Here is a 619-nt window from a genome sequence, read left to right on the forward strand (position 1 = left end):
AGACCCAGGGGCGCGTGGCCTCACCCGGACCTAGGTGCGCAAGGCCTCACCTGGATCCAGGGACACATGGCCTCACCCGGACCCAGGGGCGCGTGGCCTCTCCCAGACCTAGGGGCGCGTGGCCTCACCCGGACCTGGGTGCGCGAGGCCCCACCCAGACCCAGGACCCAGCCTCACCTGGATCCAGGGACACATGGCCTCACCCGGACCCAGGGGCACGTGGCCTCACCTGAGGACCCTTGCTTTTTATTAACATAATTTGTCCTAAGGCAAGGTGGAGATAATACACTTCAAAGGGTAGGGTTTACAGAAGCATTGTCAGATTGGGGAATAGTCTACAGTTGTTCAGGTGTTTGGCCAACAGGAGGCAATAACATATAGACTGAGATGCCCTGAGCTGTCTGGCAGCAAACCATCATCCTATCCAGGTGTGGGGGAGTGCCTTTTAGCTATTCCAACAGTTGATTACATATGTGACTCAGTTCTTGTTGAGCCCCAAAGTTTCATCAACCTTTTGATAAAACTCTTGTAATTATGACATGCTGGAATTGGCTTCCGGCACATATCCTTGAGGGTCTCACTAAATTTCTCGGAGGTTTCTAGAAGATTCTTGAGTAAC

At 53.3% G+C, this 619-nt stretch overlaps 1 non-coding gene across 1 annotated transcript; it reads right to left on the reverse strand.

Annotated features, from left to right (window-relative positions):
- On the reverse strand, positions 1 to 139 carry MIR9279A-3 (microRNA mir-9279a-3). Its single transcript, NR_130575.1, is given in 1 exon segment — positions 1 to 139. It is a non-coding gene; the product is annotated as a microRNA mir-9279a-3 (primary transcript).
- Positions 140 to 619: the final 480 nt, after the last annotated feature.

Source organism: Eptesicus fuscus, chromosome 13, assembly GCF_027574615.1.
Source record: "Eptesicus fuscus isolate TK198812 chromosome 13, DD_ASM_mEF_20220401, whole genome shotgun sequence".
NCBI classification, from domain to species: Eukaryota; Metazoa; Chordata; class Mammalia; order Chiroptera; family Vespertilionidae; genus Eptesicus; species Eptesicus fuscus.